General features: G+C 39.1%; 1 protein-coding gene and 1 long non-coding RNA gene across 5 annotated transcripts in view; one reads left to right on the top strand and one right to left on the bottom strand.

Annotated features, from left to right (window-relative positions):
* The window catches only part of CRH (corticotropin releasing hormone), a 200,799-nt gene that overhangs the window by 68,504 nt on the left and 113,800 nt on the right, over window positions 1–18,495 (bottom strand). The window lies entirely within an intron of this gene.
* LOC139085221 (uncharacterized) overlaps window positions 5,334–18,495 on the top strand; it is a 45,148-nt gene continuing 31,986 nt past the window's right edge. Inside the window, exons 1-3 of the long non-coding RNA XR_011543377.1 lie at window positions 5,334–5,457; window positions 5,976–6,046; window positions 18,075–18,210. This is a non-coding gene — a long non-coding RNA (uncharacterized lncRNA). The remainder of the gene's footprint in view (window positions 5,458–5,975; window positions 6,047–18,074; window positions 18,211–18,495) is intronic.

Raw genomic sequence — 18,495 nt, 5'->3', positions numbered from 1 at the left:
GCAGCCAGGAATATTGCTTGGTGCCAGGCCTTTTGCTTCTGTCTATAGTACCTGGCTTTCTCAAAGCAAGTTTTGAAATTAAAGCCACTTCCTTCTACCTCAGCTATGGTAATAATGCTCAAGATTCATTTAGAAATATAGGACACAGCTATCTTTCAATAAATGGCACATCTGAGATTGTGTCTGTGTTGACCATTTCATCTCCAATTTAACGAATTGTGAAACAGGGCTGTCGTCTCTGTGCAGGGATGCCCTCCCAAGGGAGCCTAGTCAGTTAATGTTGTGTTTGGATTCACTCTTTTGTTCCCAATGTGCTCTGGTGGGTTTGTCAGTATAACTCCAATTTGTCTCATACACATCCTTTTGATGTGCTAATATCCTTCATGGTGAAGGCAAAGTACGTGATCAGGTTGAGAGAAGCAATGCACAGGTGAGAACACGCTCATTCAGAAAAAATCTCACTACTTCCATTCTGCAGATATTCTTTAATGTTCTCAAGGATATGAGTTCCTCATCCTTAGAGCCTTTGCTTTCCACCACTGGTCATTATACTAATATTGGCTAGCTTTTTATTACATCTCATTTCATTAATAATTGTGGCCATTTTTTGAGCACCTGCTAAGTACCATTAAAGCCTTCACAGCAGGCCTAGCTAGCACAATTAGGCAAGAAAAAAAAATAAAAGGCATCCAAACAGGAAAGAAAGAAAGAAAATTGTCTCTGTTTGCAGATGACATGATCTTATATATAGAAAAGCCAAAGATTCCACCAAAAAACTGTTAGAACTAATAAATGAATTCAGTAACATTGCAGGATACAAAATTAACATACGAAAATTGGTTGCATTTCTATATATTAATACTGAAATACGTGAAAGAGAAATAAAGAAAACAACCCCATTTAGAACAGCATCAAAAACAATAAAACACTTAGGAACAAATTTAACCAAGGAGATGAAAGATTTGTACACCGAAAACTATAAGACATTGATGAAAGAAATTGAAGAAGACACAAATAAATGGAAAGATATCCCATGTTTATGGATCAGAAGAATTAATATTGTTAAAATGTCCATACTACCCAAAGCCATCTATATATCCAGTGTAATACCTATGATAATTTCAAGGGCATTTTTCACAGAAATAGAAAAAGTAGTCCTAAAATTCATATGAAAACACAAAAGGTCCCAAATGGGCAAAGCAATCTTGAGAAAGAAGAACAAAGCCAGAGGCATTACATTTCCTGATTTCAAACTATATTACAAAGCTATAATAATCAAAACAGTATGGTACTGGCATAAAAACAGACATATAGACCAATGGAATAGAATCAAGAGGCCAGAAATAAACCCATGCATATACAGTCAACTAATATTTGACAAGGGAGCCAAGAATACTCAATGGGGAAAAGATCGTTTTTTCAATAAATGGTCCTGAGAAAATTAGATATTCACATGCAAAAGAATGAAACTAGACACCTATCTTACACCTCTCACAAAAAAGTTAACTTGAAATGGATTGAAGACTTAAGTATAAGACCTGAAACCATAAAATTCATAGACGAGAATATAGGGAAAAAGTTCTTTGACCTCGGTCTTGGCAGCAATTTTTTATATGACACCAAAAGCAAAAATAAATAAGTGAAACTACATCAAACTAAAAAGCTTCTGCACAGTAAAAGAAACAATCAACAGAATGAAGAGGCAACCCATGGAATGGGAGAAAACATCTGCAAATCATTTACCAGATAAGGTGCTAATATCCAAAATATGTAAGGAACTCATACAACTCAATACCAAAAAGAAACCCAAATAATTTGATTAAGAAATGAGTACAGGGCCCGAACAGATATTTTTCCAAAGAAGACAAAGAGGGCAAACAGGTACATGAAAAGATGCTCAACATCACTACTCATCAGGAAAATACAAATCAAAACCACAATGAGATATCATCTCACCCTGTTAGAATGGCTGTTATCAAAAAGACAAGAGATAACAGTATTGGCGAGGATGTGGAGAAAAGGGAACCCCTGTGCACTGTTGGTGGGAATGTAAATTGGTACGGCCACTATGGAAAACAGTATGAAGGTTCCTTAAAGAATTAAAACTAGAACTACCGTATGACCCAGCAATTCCACTTCAGGGGGAGGGGGTAATACATCCTGAGGAAATAAAATTACTATCTGGAAGGGATATCTGCCCCCCCACCCTCCATGTTCATTGCAACATTATTCATAACAGCCAGGACATGGAAACAATATCTCAACGAAGCTGAGAAAGGAAAGCCTTCACAGCAACCTTCTGCATACCCTTGTCCCCACTCTATTGGAGAAGAAACTGAGGGCTCATTTGCCAAATGTTCACATGGTCAGTAGGTGGCAGATCCAACGTTCCAGCCCAGGTTGGCTCAACTCCGGGGCCCATATTCTTGGCTAATTCACCTTCAACACCTCCAGGTCTTCAGAAATCAAAGTCTTAAATAAACTTTGAATTGAATGGAACTTAGCTTTGTCCTCTGGCACTTCCAGCATAGAAGACATAAAGATCTTACTGACATAACTAAAATTTTCCTCAATTGTCTTCCCACCCTCTGCCACCCCCAGTTGTTGACGCAAACAGTGGGATGAGGCAAGATCACCTGAGTGGAAGCACAGAATGAAGCAGCACTAAAGAGGTGAAAATAACCTCCCTGTACCCAAGTAAGCCTCCAGCAGATTGGGCCCTGTGGGAATCCTTGCACAGCCTCACTGCAACAGCCGTGCCTTGGGTTTCTGTTCTGCACTTTCCACAGACCGTGCAAAAATGACACCTGGAAAGTAACTCAGCTCCCACTAGGCGAGCAGAGACAAAAATATGTCATGGACTCCTATAGAAGTCACTTCTTGTACAAGGTAAGAGGCCATGCTGGACAGAAGTCCAGGGCTTGCGTCACAAGGATTTGTAGGAACTGTGTATATTAAGAGAGGAAGCTAAGAAAGGGCCTCAGCTGACCCCAGAGACAGGACCAAACAAATGAATTTTCTTCATTTTAATTCACATCTAACATGCACATGGATAAAATAAGTGTGGGCCTGGGAACATTTACCAAACTGGACTAGTGACATTTAATTAAAGCATTGTTGACCTTGCAGGAAGAATTGGAGGCACTAAGGGAGGAGAAGAGCCTTCATCCTCCTCTACTGCTTAAAGCCTTTCAGTGGCTCCCATTCTCTTTGGGAGTAATTCCTGCCATCCCGGCCCATTCTGAGGCCTGCACAGCATGGCTCCTGCTCCGGCCCCAGGCCACACCCACTCCTGTGCTCCTGGGCTTCCAGAGATCCTCTAACTCACTTTGCTCTCCTTGTCTCCGAAGTAGCTGTGCCCTGTACCTAGAACAATACTTCCATGCCCTCCTTACCAGCTGACACCTGCTCATCCCTCATATCTCCACTTACTCACCACCTCCTCCTGGAACCGTCTCAGCTGCCCAGAGGTACAGCTCAGTATGTTTCCTAAGTTCTCTCCTAATGCCTCTACTCCCTAGTGAAGCACTCACGCTGATGGAAATTGCTTGAAAAAATTTTCCCTGGGGGAAAGCTCTCTGAGGGTAGGGCCTAAATAATTGTATCATTACTGTGCATCAAGTGGACAGTATCATGCTGGAAATGTGAAACTACAGATGAATGGAGTAAATGAACACAGAGATAAAGCTTGAATTATTCCCTCTGCCTATGAGAGGCCTCTTCCATCTCCTCTGGAAATAGACCCCTCTTGTCTTGTTGACATGGTCTGTCCAAGCAGGGAATGTTAAGCCAAGCCCACCCAGGTTCTTTGAGTTTGGCTGTGTCCCATTAAAAATATAATCCATAAACCCAGGCCAAGGCTCCATCCATCAGACACCAAAGGCCAAGCCTGCCATCATCAATAACAGGGCTGATGTTGCTGTCAGTACCAGGAAATGAGGAAAGTGATGCAGGCCCAGCAACTCAGGGATACCAGCAGCTGCACCAGCCACTGAGGTGGATTGCCTTTGGATGCCCAAAGAGCGTGTCTAAGAAACAAGGAGGACTCCTGTTCAGCAAGATGAGAACTCTACAAATATGAAGCCTAGCTGGTGGAGAGAAATTAATAAAATGTTACTTCATGATTTAACTATATATTCATTTTTCATCTGGATTAAAGATATACTACACTTTATGAATGAAAACATGCTGCTAATTAACATTAATCTACTCAGGAGAAGGAAAGTCAGTGTAGATTCTTTTTAATATTAAAGTAGAGGTGTAAACCTATCTCTTTATTATGTATTAAAGTTAATCCAACTAGGCTGGAGAATATTTTGGCATTTTTCTGCTTTTGGAGTTGTCTGAAGGGGACTTCAAGGGCATGATGACATGCCAGTGAAGCTACCTGCAGCATTCGCCCCTATACAAACTACGCTGGAGGACTCACACCCACCCTCCTCCCCAGCCCGTGGACTCCTGAAAGGTAGCCCAGGAAAGGCACATTTTAGGTTATTCACTCCGTTCTCAACAAAATCCCTTCTCTGGAAAATGCCCCTGGCCAAGCTAGCCATTCCAGGCATATTCATACTCCGCAACCCGCCCTCCTGGCTATGGGTCACCTAAGTTGGGCCAGAGTTGGAAATCTGAAATCAGGGCTAAGAGTGCCCAGTTTCAGTCTGGACTGGTCCCTTGAGCAGAGGAGATATAAAGACCCGGGGGCTTTGAGGACAGCCACTTTCTGCCAAGTGGACCAAACAGTAGAGAAAGCCAGCATGGAGAAAAGCAGCAGGAAGCCCCTGCAGAAGTAACAGAGACAAGAGAGGGACTTCCTGGGTTCCCACACCTAGGCCCTCCCTGCTCCCTCTCTCCAATGCTTTTCCCCTAACCCTGTACCCCTGTCCATTGTAAACGAATTACTGGACACCCTCAGACTCCATAGAGTTCTACCTCCACCTGACTGACCCTTCTTGACTTGATCAAAAGCTGACTTGGAAGCATGCTGATTTTGGTACTACATCATGTTTACCTCCCCAGATCATGAGTGCACAGACACATTGCTTTCCTAGCACCTAGATGTGCTCAACACACATTTATTGAATGAGTATTGATATCACCTTTCTTGAAGGGCTCTCAGTGGAGGTTGCTCATTCACTTGATTCCCACATACCATGAAGGCAGGTGGATGGACAGTCTTCATGCTGCCACTGCTGCTTCTAGACATCACTCCTCCTCCCTTATAAAAACAAAAAACACAAACAAAAATCCAACAGCAACCAGTCCTGAGGTTTGTGACATCACAGTCGTCTATACATGTTGACTTAATTCCTCAAACCAAGTTCCCCCCATCCTAACAGGGACCCTCATCAGTCCAAGGTTTGATTCCATCCATCAATAATTTCTCCTCAGGGTTTCACAGAATCCATTTCAGGGTAACATTTGAGAATGGCCTGCTGAGAACTGATTTGTCTGGTCCAGGTAACTACATGGTTGAGATTAGATATGCTAAAAAAGACGACAGTTGAGTCAATTATGGTGAGTTTGGCTCATGTAGCAGCTTAACTAGAAAAGCTAGCTTTGAGAAAGGCTCTTCTCCTTTAATAATAAGTGCTTTGACTTGGTAGAGTGCCTTAGCTCCCCACTAAAATTGAACTGAGTGGACATTACAGCTTTTGGCACTTCTCTGGGACAAGAATTTATTTGGCACCATGAACAATATCCCAGATTCCTCATGTTCCATCACACCAAAACAGAACAACATCATCCGTTTATCCCAGTGTACAGAGCCAGATAAGGAAGATGCCTCAGGAATGATAATGGGTGTGTTGGTGGGGTGATTTAGTCTCCCTTCATAAAGCTTTCTTGATCTTTATGTGGTTCCATTATCTTTGAGCAATTAAACCCTTATGGGGAGAAGTACTGCAAAGAAAATTGCAATTATACACACATAGCTGCCTACACCTCTCTGCAAACCCTTTTTATTTCTTGTTCCCCAGGTAGCATGAGAGCTGTGCATGTGGAAAACAATTAGGACCAGAGATATTCTTCCCACACAATCAGAGAGCAGGTCAGTAGTGTGTGATTCCCTGCCTGCAGCAGAGGCTGTAGGGGAATCAGCCACATGCCCAGCCTGGCAGGCAGGGTGTAATTGCACGTGCTTTCCCGGGGCCCTAATGCAACCCCCCAAAAAGCAGAGATTTGAAATGGGTTGGCATTTGGGAATCAGCCTCTTTGGTGTCCAAGTGCTGCTTTCTGCTTCCTGAGCAAGAGGAATCATGCAAATGGAAAGAGAAGACATTTCTCCAAGGTGGCCCTGACTTGTAATAGTGATAGCTTACATAGGGCTAAACAATAATCACTCACTCTTGACCAAATCCAGATACCTCCAAGGAAGCTCCAATGACAGGTCGGCATGCAGGTCTGTAGAGTCACACCCATTGTGGGCACACCGGGCCATTGAGCAGCAGCAATGACTCATTCTAAGAATCTGCCACGAGGGTCTAGCCAATGGGGGCTCATACCAGAGTAACATGCAGCACCATACACACACACACACACTCACATTGTTCTTGCCTCCCGAACTTGGAGCATCTCCTGCATGTGATGCTGCGGTACAAAGAAGTCTGGAAGTCTGGATAGGTGGGTGGGATGGCAACGATGTTTTATGTCCTCTTGCTCATTGGTCTTAGTTGTCACCTAAACTCTCAAGCTCAAAACTTATGTATCATAATCAAATGACAAAATTATCTAAAGCAATCACATACATCTTACTTTCCATTTCAATATATCATATAAATATGTTCTATTATATAGCTCAAAAGCATGTAATTGGCCCATAAAATCCTTAACGTTCCAGTTGTCCATCTTAGGAAACATCAATAAAAACAAACATAATATGCTGCATGAGATATCCTTTCCAATTCATATCCTCACCTAGACATTCAACCAAGCACATGAGCATGTCTAAATCCATCATTTGTGGCTATGCTGCAAGTTGACTTCAGATGAGCCATTACCAGGCCTTCCCTTGCTGACTTCCTAGACTGTCCCCTCACTTCCAAGCCACATCTCTTGGAGCTTCCATGCCCACTATCCAGCCAGTCCCCTCACTCTACTTCTCTACATGTCTGCCAAGGAGAGGGCTTGGCCCCCTCTCCTGACAAAATGAACCCAGTTATCACCAAATTACAACGTCCTTGATGCCAATTAAACTAGATAAATTGTTTCTAGGAAGCTTGAGGTAAAGTTATCAGACAGTTGCCAATGTCTATGCTTCACTTAGAGGCAGCAACACACAGGCTGATTGAACCACTTTCTGAAAGGTGGCCTGGTCATTTGAAAACTTGACTAATGAGAATTTGATTCAGGCAAGGCTGGACAAGGGAAGTGGCATAGTTGATACAAGAGCAGCAAGACTCCCCTTTACATAGAGGAGAGTGGGGGACCATAGAGGGGCTTACAGTGAGTGGGTCTTTGGAAAGTTTCAGGAGTGTAGCACCTTAGAGTTCTGTTTTAAGGCCCTATGTCTTATTCAAGTGTATTTGATTAACTCATTTTGATATAAACTTATATCTTCTTTGCTTTAGATTAAAATATTCTGCACAGCAATATTCATCTTAGCATTGCTTATTATAGTGAAAAATTGGAAGTCTACGTGTGAGAGACAGCTAAATAAAATAAAGTGACTCCATTCAATGGGATATTATGACATAATAAGGAGTCTGAAGAGAATGTTATACCATGGAAAATGTTTAAGATGTAATGCTAAGTCAAAAGGCAAAGGGAACCAAAGTGTGCATAATATGTTATTTCACATTTTTAAATAAAACTTACGCAAAGAAAAATATAGTCTAGGAGACAGTTCACCAAAATATAAATGGTGGAGATGTTTAGGTGGTGGGATTATGGACTTTTTTTCCTCTTCTTTCTATATACTTATGTTTTCTAAATTTAATCAACATGTACAATTTTTAATGATTATATTTTATAATAATTACTTTTTTGAAAATATAAGTAAACTGTCTCAGAGGCCACACTATAACAGTCACAAGGGATCAGAAGATACAGGTAAGAGAATCACTACATGAATCTGTTCATCTGATGGAAGATGAGAGAAAGCTGAAGTGACTTTAGAAGCTACTAGGGCAGCTGTGCTCTGGAAAAAAATCATGCGACTTATGCTGTAGACATGACCCTACACTTCTTTCTCTCTTCTGCTTTACCACAGGGAAACAAAGGATCAAACAATGATTTTCTTCTGAGAACTAAAAGCAGGACACTGAAAGCCTGCCTTCACTTGGTGCATTTTTAAATGACTCTTCTGCTACTTAAAAGGTTTTAGCCTACTTCCTGCTCTGAAACTCTCAGGAACTAGAGCCAGACCCTACGTACCACATATATCCTGAAAGAACTGCAATTCCAGAAGAGGTTTTCAATCCATTAGAACACTGCATCCTGCAGACTATCATCTCTCTGTAGACAAAGATCAACTTTGTCTTATTCATTATTGCAGACTCAGTGCCTAGCACAGTGCTTGATACCAAAGGATGCCTCAAAGCATATTTGTTGAATGAATGTTTTTAAAATATTTTCTTAGAGTCAGGATTAGCCTAAGCAGAAACTGAAGTGAGTTCAGGGCTGGCGAAAATTACATTTTATCATAGTTAGGTATTAAGTTTTTAAATTTGCTATGACTATATGTTATTTAGACAAATAACTTTACTGTTTTAACTAGTTTTAAAAATGGCCAAATTAACACATGGTATTACCTTGAACACGGTTATTCACATGTAGGAGAAAGAAGCTGAATCCAGACAGTACCATCTACCTAGTGCAAGTGATGTGGATCAAAGATAGACTGCAAAGGAGGGAATCAACAGCTCTGGAACACCACCCTTGCAAACCTGAACCTATGACGTGGCGGCAATTGTTCCATGAGGAGTTGATCCCAACCACTCCCAGGAATTGTCCTGTAGGACAGTCATTTGGTAGCAGGGCTGGGAGGAAAACAGGAGCAGCCATGTTGAAACCTCACAGCCAGTGACTGGACTAGGAGAACCGGCACCAGAGGAGTCTCCCATGATGCCATGTTCTGAGGCACTTCAGACTGGCGCCACCAGGAGGCCCAATTCAATCAAAGTTGCTTTTGTGCTACTCTTCCTGTCATTAGTTTACAACATGTCACTGGTCCTTGTGCTACACAGACAGGTAAATTCAAATATTTCACTGGCTCTTTCCTATCCTGTCAGCTCTTCAGCTCTCTGCCATCTCCCCAGTGAAGAGCTCTGTAGATTCTCCAGAATGAACAGGAAATAATAATTGTAAAAATGTTTTAAATAAGTAAAGTCCTGGCAGGTTTCATGTGCTCTCCCCCTCAGTATCAGATTCTCTCATTAACCTTCACAGGGTCAAAACTGGGAAATAAAACTTAGAAAACCTTCTAAGGAAATGAGATTATTTTTAGCAGAAAGAGCCACATAACAATGTCTTTCAAGTGTAGGAATGGCTTTCACACAGTGAAGAGCTACTTTTCATCTCCTCTAAACAAAGAACAAGAAGAGCCCAGTTTTAGTTGAAACTTGAGGAATTTAACTTCGATAATATTACTTTTGGTTCTCTGATATTCCTTCCGTGGAATTTTTTTTTTAAGTAGGGTAGATTCTCATCTTTCTGAAATGCTTTTAAACAATTCAGCCTGAATGCAGAAGATGGAGCAAATGGTCTTTTAAAGACTCCTCATCTTCAAGATGTTGGACATGCAGGAGCTTCAAGAGGAAACTGTATTTTGTCATTTGATGGCCAATTCCATTCTACCAAACATTTCTAAAACACCAGATACAAATTTTCATACAGATGATGACCTAACAGCTTTCTCCTTCATTTAAACCTACTGGTTGATTTCCTCTCCTAGTTATTGAGAACTGTCCACCCTTCCTCCAATTGTTCTGACATGTTTCCTCAGACACTTTCATCCTATTCAAGTCCCTGTGAACTCACACTATGTCCTCTGCAATAAAGAGGGGCCTTTCCCCTTAAATCATACAATCTTCTAAAAAAGGAGATTATTAACCATTGTGTCTTAGTTAAATTTCAACATGGGAAATTAGGTTTTGCCTTCCTACAATTTCCTCGTCATTTTAATTAGAAATACTATTTAATATCCCACTCAAAACGAAACTTGTTGCAGAGAGGGTTGCCTCAAAGGGGCCTGCCTTTTCTAGCACAGAGGAGGCGACATTTCAGAGATGTATGACTAATACTCCTGGGGCAGGAGCTGAGTACATTGGGATCCTTTGAGAGTAAAGGTACCTCCAAAGGATAAAATTGATTTTTATTTTATGCCTGCGGTAGACAATTCCATAAGACAGATTTTTCCCTCCAGCATTTTGCAGCATCTTCTAAAATTCAGAATCAAGGCAAGAGCTGCTTGGTAACATTGTGTGGATGACGCATTATACGGAGCTGACTCTGTGACATCATGCTGTCTTGTTCTCAGTTAGAGCAACCCCATGTGCCTGCCCTGTACTCCCCAGCCCTGTGAGTCACTGCATGATATATTATCCAGGAAATGCACAACGATGCTTTTCTAAAAACTCACGATTACAAAATTGAGGCTTCCGGCCTGGGAATGTAGAGTGAAAAAAGTAAACTCTCAAAAGGAGTGGGTTCTCATTTCTGTTTTTCTTCTCATTATTAAGTATAGGATCCTACAAGGGATTATAGTCTTTAAGCATTGCAAGTGATTATTGTTTTTTGCCATTTTATTGCCTCAAAACTGAAGTTTATTTTCCACCAACAAGAACTTTCCATTATGAATAGCTATGTCACTCCACATCCTAAGAACCTTTTATCATCAAAAATGGCTAAATATCTATGCATTCATTATGAATGCTGAATACAATTGGCTAAATAAGCTCCACTCATGCCTGAAGAATCCTATAATACAAAACAATTTGATACATACAAACTTGTAGTGGATTTGAATGATGATAAAATAAATAAAATATTGAGGATAATCTACTAAAGAGAAAACAAAAATTTGGCTTTATCCAAATACTTCTAATCTGAGAAAAGAAAATCGTGCTGGACCCCAAATAGTGGGAACTCAAAGTTGAAAATCTTTTCTTCTGTCTCCACCTTCCAAATTTCAGTAAATAAAAGAATTAGTGAACAAAAGAGTCAGTGAACAAAAATTGAGAGAACGATAGAAACAGCAGAGATTAATCAAGCCAAGATGTTAACAAGGATGGAATCTCTTTCTGGCAAGGCTGACCTTTCCAAACCAGTACATAGTATTTCTCACTCCTGGAGCTTAAGACTCTAGGACAGCTAGACAAATTAGCCAGAGTGCAGACCCCCAGGGTTGAAAAGCAATCAGGCAGAGAGTACACATTAAATACCCTCCCTTGCCTCAAAAACACCATCCTTCTCCTATTGGAAATGTACCGTTAGCGGCAGGGCAGCATTGCTTGGGGTTTGAATGGTATAGGCTTGATTTGGATCATCCCCATGAAGGCGACACTGTGGGTTCCACAGAGAAGAAATCACTCTGGGTAATCACTTTAACAGGCAAAGAAACCTCTGGAACCACTATTGGATTTGGAGGTCAGCCAACCAGGCAGAACCTGAAGGAGCCTCTGGACCCAGACACTCTAATACACCCCCCGAGGAATTTTAGTTCTTTCTGTCCCACACTCCACTTGTTTAACAGCATGGAACAATGAGGGTCACTCAAGTCCTCTTCAGTGAGTCCGAGGCTGAGAACTCAGTGGGGCTTCCAGGAATACTTCATGTTACAGGTACATACATGCCTGACAACACATTCCCTTTGGTTTCACAGTTATAACATGGGCTGTAGAGGTGGGGCAGGAAACTGAGAGTTAACTTTACCTTTTTCCCAACGATTACTCTGGGCCAGCCATGGGAAATCCCATTAGAGGCTCCAAATGGGTTCAAAGTCAATGTCCTGGAGGAAATAACTATTACAGCTATAAAAAAATGTTGTCAAAATTTGGAAGTTATAATGATGCTCATCCAAGGACCTAGAAATAATGGTCATAGCATGGCTTAAAATCAATGTACAAGAGTAAAAGATACACAAAGTCATCTTTGCCTAAGACAAGATGGCTGCCAAACTGGCAGGTTCGACCATAGCTTCATTGAAAGTAACTGCTATTTTAAAAAAGACCAACTCAATCAGAAGAAAGATTTGTCACTTTTGGAAGCTTTTATGGCTACCAGCTACTGATGTTATAAAAAATAACTTAATAGTTGCATAGATAGAAACTGCCAAACTGTTTTCCAAAGAGGCTGTGCCATTTTACAGTCTCACCAGTAATGTATCAGTGATCCAGTTTCTCTGCATCCTTGTCAGCATTTGGTATTATCATTTTTTTTAGCCATTCTGATAGATGGGTAGTGATATCTCATTGTAGTTTTAATTTACATTTCCCCAATGGGTAATGATATTGAACATCTTTTCATGTACTCCTTTGCCATATATATATCCTCTTTAGTGAAATGTCTCTTCATATCTTTTGATCATTTGGTAATTTAGTATTTGTTCTTTTACTGTTGAATTTTGAGAGTTCTTCATATATGCTAGATACTAGTCCTTTGCCAGAAATGTGGTTTGCAAATATGTTCTCCTGGTGGGTAGCTTTTCTTTTATCCTCTTAACAGGGTCTTTCACAGAGCAAAAGTTTTCAATTTTGATCAAGTAAAATTTATCAATTTTCCTTTTATGAATTGCGCTTTTGGTGTCCAGCCTATGAACTGTTTGTCTAGCCCTAGATCCCAAACTGAATTTTCTCCTACATTTTTTTCTAAAAGCTTTATAGTTTTGCATTTTACATTTAAGTCCATGATCCATTTTGAGTTAAATTTTGTATAAGGAATGAAGTTTAGGCAAGATTGTCGGTGTCGCAATCCAATGTACGCATCAGGATAGATGTGGAGAGGGCTGATGGCCACTCAGAGTTTATTATAACCAGCGTTTCAATATATACATAGCTTACATCTGTTAAACATACAGAGGTGTTCTGGATGAAGTAATTAGCGAATGCCAAGAATTCTTAGTGATTTCTCAAGGAGCCCTCCTTCAGCCTCCGTTTTGATATTATCATATTATTGCTGTGCTTGTATATTTTTATCTCGGAGCAGGCAAGGTCTCCTAGGCAATGGCCCCTCCTGCTCGCAATATCGATATCGTGTCCCCATCTGTGCCCCCAGGTGACCGCACCTGTCTTAGGTTGCCTCCCCCTGGAGGTCTTACTCCTCATTGGCTGACCGGCCTTCTCACCTCTGGGTCACAGTTTGTTGGCAAGCCTTTTCCAGTGATTATTAACCCTTCCTGCGTCAGGGGCAGCTACAAAGATTCATTTTATTGCCTCTGGATGTTTAACTGCTCCAAGACCATTTGTTATAAAGGCTATCCTTCCTGTATTGAATTATTTTCATACGTTGGTCAAAATCAGTTGGGAATACTTGTACAGGCCTATTTCTGAGTTCCCTACTGTATTCCGTTGATCTAAGTGTCTACCCCTCCATGAATACCAAATAATCTTGATTACTGTTGCTTTATAATTAGCCTTGAAATTGTATAGAGTGATTCCTCCACTTTGTTCTTTTGTTTCAAAATTAACTACTTTAATTCCTTTGCCTTTCCATATAAATTTTAGAATAATTTTATCTATAAAAATCTTGCTAGAATTTTGATAGGAATTGCATTAAATACGCACATTCCATTTAGAGAGAATTGACATCTTTACTCTGCTGAATTCCAAACCATGAACATAATATGTCTATTTATTTAGAGCTTTGATTTTTTATCATTATTTTGTAGTTTGTAGAATACAAGTCTTATTTATGCTTTGTTAGATTTACATCTATTTCTTTTTTATCTCAGTAATTGTAAATGGCATTGTACTTTTAATTCCAGAGTGCACATTCATTACTAGTATATATAAAAACAATTTTTGTGCTGGATTCACTTAATTGCTCTAAGAGTTTGGGATTCTTTTGTTTGTTTTAGGGGCAGGGTTTTTTTTGGTAGATTCCTTGGAATTTTCTACATAGACAATCATGTCATCTGTATATAGAGACAGACATATTTGTTCATTTCCAATATGTATGCCTTTTATTTCCTTTTCTTGCTCTATTGCACTTGCTAGAATTTACAGTACTATGCTAAATACCAGTGGTGAGAACTGACATCCTTGCCTTGTTCTCACTTTTAGGGGAAAAGCATGCAGTTGTTTACCATTAAGTTTGATGTTAGCTTTAGGATTTTTATAGATTCACTTTACCAAATTGAGGGAATTCTCCACTATTCCTATTTTTCTGAGAGGTTTTTTAATCTAAATCTTGAATTTTTTTCAAAACAAATTTTGCATCTATTGATATGATCATGTAATTTTTCTTCTTTAGCCTGTTAATATGGTAGACTAAACTGCATGATTTCCAAACGTGGAACCAGACTTGCATGCCTGGAATAAACCCCATTTGGTCACGGTGTACAATACTTTTCAGAGAATGCCAAATTCTATTTGCCAATATTTTGTTAAGATTTTTGTGTCTATATTCATAGTGGATATTGGCCCACTGTTTTCTTGTTTTCTTTTTTGTACTGTCTTTGTCTGGTTTTAGTATTAGAGCAATATTGGTTTCATGAAATGAACTGGAAGTGTTTCCTTCTCTTCTATTTTGAAGAGATTGTGTAGAATTGGTGTTAGTTCTTCTTTAAACATTTGCTGGTATTCTCTGGTGAAAATTTCTGGGTCTGGAGATTTATTTTATGAGGTTTTAAACTACGAATTCAAATTCTTTAATAGTTACAGGGATATTCAAACTGTCAAAATCCATACTGGGTGAGCTGTGGTAGTTTGTGTTTTGCAAGGAATTGGTCCATTTCATATAAATTGTCTAATTTATGTATGTGGAGTTGTTGATAATATTCTCTTATTATTCTTTTGCTATCTGTAGGGTCTTTAGTGATAACCCCTGCTTCATTCCTGATATTGGTAATTTGCATCTACTCTGTTTTTTCTTCATCGCTCTTGCTATACACTTGTCAATTTTGTTGATCTTTTCAAAGAACCAGCTTTTTCCAATGGTTGTCTCTACTTTTGTTTTTAATTTTATTGATCTCTGCTCTTATCTTTATTATTTCCTCCCTTCTGCTTGCTTTGGATTTATTTTGCTCTTCTTTTTCTAGGTTCTTGAAGTGAGAGCTTAGATTATAGATTTGAGAGTTTTCCTCTTTTGTAAAGAAAGCATTTAATCCTATAAATTTCCCTTTCAGCACTGCTTTAGCTGTGTCCCACAAATTTTGATATGTTGTATATTCATTTTCATTCAGTTCGTTTTCTTTTTACTTTAATATAATCTTTGACCCATGGATTTTTTAGAAGTCTATTGTTTAGTTTCCAAGTGCTTAGAGATTTTGCTGTTATCTTTCTGTTAGCAATTTCTAGATTAATTCCATTGTAGTGAGAGAACACATACTACATGACTTCTATTTTCTTAAATCTCTTGAGGTTTGTTTTATGGCCTAAGATATGCTCTATTTTGGTATACGTTCCATGGGTACTTGAAAAGAATGTGTATACTCCTGTGATTTGGTGAAGCTTTCTATAAATGTCAATTAGGTCTTGTTGCCTGATGATGTTGTTGGGTTCTTCTATACCCTTGCTAATTTTTGTTTAGTTGTTCTCTTGATGTTGATAGAAGAGTATTGAAATCTTACCGTGAATTTGTCTATTTCTCCTTTCACTTCTATCAGTTTTTGCTTCACATATTTTGCAGCTCTATTGTTTGGTGCACAGACCTTTAGAATTACTATCTACTTTTGTCATTATATGATGTCCCTTTATGACTCTAATTTTCTTTGCTCTAAAATCTAATTTATAAATATTAATACACTCATTCATAATTTATTTTGATTAACAGTTGCATAATATATATTTTACCAGCCCTTTACTTTCAACTTTTCTATATTGCTATATTTGAAGTGAGTTTCTTAGAGACAGCATATAGTCAGGACATGTTTTTTAATACACTCAGCCAATCTCTGTCTTTTAGTTGGTATATTACAACCATTCTCATTTAATGTAATTATCAATATGTTATTGCTTAAGCCTGACATTTTATTTTTTGTTTTTTGTTTTTTCTCTCAGTTTTCCATTTCTGTTTTCTTTTTCCTGTCTTCGTATGGGTTACTTAAGTATTTTTTAGAATTCCATTTATATTTATCCATATTATTTTTGAAGGTACCTCTTCATATAGCTTTTTAGTGGTTTCTCTAGGTATTACATTACATAGAGAGATGACTTATACCTCTGCTGACCCCATAGGGAGCAGGGAGGTGCTCTCATTACCACTGGGCAGTGTTGAAAGTCCTAACTCCGCTACATCTCCTCTGACACCACTCCAGCAAAGGGGTTTACTCACTACAGCGTGGAGAGGGTGGGAGTCTTCTCTGGTGTGGGTGAAGGTAGGGCCTTGGTTTTTCTGTGGTGGTTGGCTGGAGTAGAGCAGTTACCATCTAAAAGTTTTCTCTCTTCCTAAGCTGCCCTTTTCCTGACCCATTGACTAGAGAGAGTAGACTTGTGTTGGGGCTTTTTTTGTCTGTGCTTGTTGGTGTTTCCAGGTTACTGGCTTATCAAGCTCCAAGTCTGGGATTTATGAGACAAAAGAAAACCTGGGGAATTTACCGTTACATTGTTGCTTGGGTCCTGAGGTTCCTAGCTGGTCTGCCTTCTTTTCATCTTTCTGAATCTTCTTATGTTTGTTTTAAACATACTGCCCAAGGTTTGGGGTTGTACTTAGCAGAAGAAACAGGGGGGAAAGTATGTCTACTCCATCTTCCCAGAAACAGAAGCTTCTTCCTTAGCTATTTAACAAATAATATTTAAAAGAATAAAAAGACTATTGGCATAGACATTTAAGAAGACAAAGCACCAGCTAGCCATTATATTGTCAGCTAAATATATACTACTTATCATAAAATTTAATTGAGCCTATATTTATTCTGATTCTTATCATCAGAAAATTGGGTTTCTCTTTAAGGAAAAGAGGAGTTTTCTTGTAATGTTGAATGATTTGTTTTAATAATTCAAAAGACTGTTCAATTGTAATCTTGATATCATAAATGTTATATGAACGTACATTTCTATCAGCTTGTTAATAAGTGCTTGTATTTGTGGAAAGTTATATATAAAGCAGTTCTCAGATAAAATTCTGCCACAAACACAAGCATTTATTAGCAGATAGCACAAAAGCAACCTGCTTTCTTAGCTAGATGAAGTCCAGGCTCTGTCTTCTTAAGTTCTCTAAATACAGTTTGCATAAAAAATATATATTCAAGTAAACATGAATTCTACAGGCAAAATTAAGTTAAGCCTCAAGTGATCAGAATCTTCTAAATTCTAGGAACACAAGATCGTATTATATTGAAGCCTCAGGCACCAAATCCACATATGAAGGGAGATGGGCTTCCTAGATTCTAATACCCTTTCACGCAGAATGGGAGAGTATCTTGAAGATGTTTTGATCAAACCATTTATCTTAAACACCAATAACTTCAGGGATGAAAAAAAAACAATTTCCAATAGCCAGTGTACAAAATAGCAAACCATTAATTTCACCAATGAGAATTCATTTGTAACATTAACAAAATGTCTAGTCCCATTTTGATCGGTGATAAAGATGGCTGGAAAGGTTGAGGAGCTGTCTATAAAGTGTATCACTTGGTTAAATATCAACTAACCATCCCAGAAACATACATGCTACCTAAGTTAAATGACTGCCCAAATTTGAGTAGAATCCAAGCAATTCATACACATGCACTTACATCACAGTGTCTGTAGTGAAGTATTTAAAACATAAAATTATTGACCACATAATGCACACATTGTTAAATGTTAGCCTTCCTATTTTCAACAACCCACTTGGAAGGAACAGCATATTCACACATCAGTGTAGGATGACCCTTCCATACCAAAGATGTGAAGCACATTACTATTATATTTTTCTGCTATTGCAAAAACTAAGTAACTATTTCTGTCCCTTTTCTCATTTTTCATGAAAACATCCAGTAGCATCACCCTGCCCATCACAGAGAATGCTGATTCACTCTGAGGCATAAAGGACAGGAGGAAGGAAAGCTGGAAGGCAGAAGTAGCGGACAAAGCATTTTACGCTTTACCTCAGGACTCAAGTAACAACTTAATGGTAAATTCTCTGGGTTTTCTTTTGTCTCACAAATCCCAGACTTGGAGCTTGATAAGACAGTAACCTGGAAACACCAACACGCACAGACGAAAAAGCCCCAAAGCAACCCTGCTCTCTCTAGCCAAAGGACCAGGAAAGGGGCAGCTTAGGAAGACAGAAAACTTTTAGATAATAACTGCTCTACTCCAGCCAACACTGGTAACCACCCTGTGTTCTAGAGTCACCTGTTGTAAGCTTCTGAAAGTCATTGCTTTTCTGAAGTTTATCTTAGGGTAGAGTAAACAA

Source organism: Equus przewalskii, chromosome 8, assembly GCF_037783145.1.
Source record: "Equus przewalskii isolate Varuska chromosome 8, EquPr2, whole genome shotgun sequence".
Classification (NCBI taxonomy): domain Eukaryota; kingdom Metazoa; phylum Chordata; class Mammalia; order Perissodactyla; family Equidae; genus Equus; species Equus przewalskii.
This window is presented reverse-complemented; position numbering and strand designations above follow the sequence as displayed.